Here is a 202-nt window from a genome sequence, read left to right as displayed (position 1 = left end):
GGGCAGCCTCCTCGCACACCGCGGGGGCAGCCGCAGACCCCCGGGCCGGCGGGGCTGCTGCAGGGCGTCTCCGAGGCGAGGGGCTCCGTGCGGCATGGGGAGGGCAAGGCGGGGAAGGATCTCAGGGGCCGGGTGTGAGGGGACAGCGCGGCATCGGCGCCGGGATTAGGGGCCTTCTCAGCGTGGAAGGGGGCTCCGCGCC

This window comes from Aptenodytes forsteri, unplaced genomic scaffold, assembly GCF_000699145.1.
Source record: "Aptenodytes forsteri isolate BGI_AS27 unplaced genomic scaffold, ASM69914v1 Scaffold66, whole genome shotgun sequence".
Taxonomy (NCBI): Eukaryota; Metazoa; Chordata; class Aves; order Sphenisciformes; family Spheniscidae; genus Aptenodytes; species Aptenodytes forsteri.
This window is presented reverse-complemented; position numbering follows the sequence as displayed.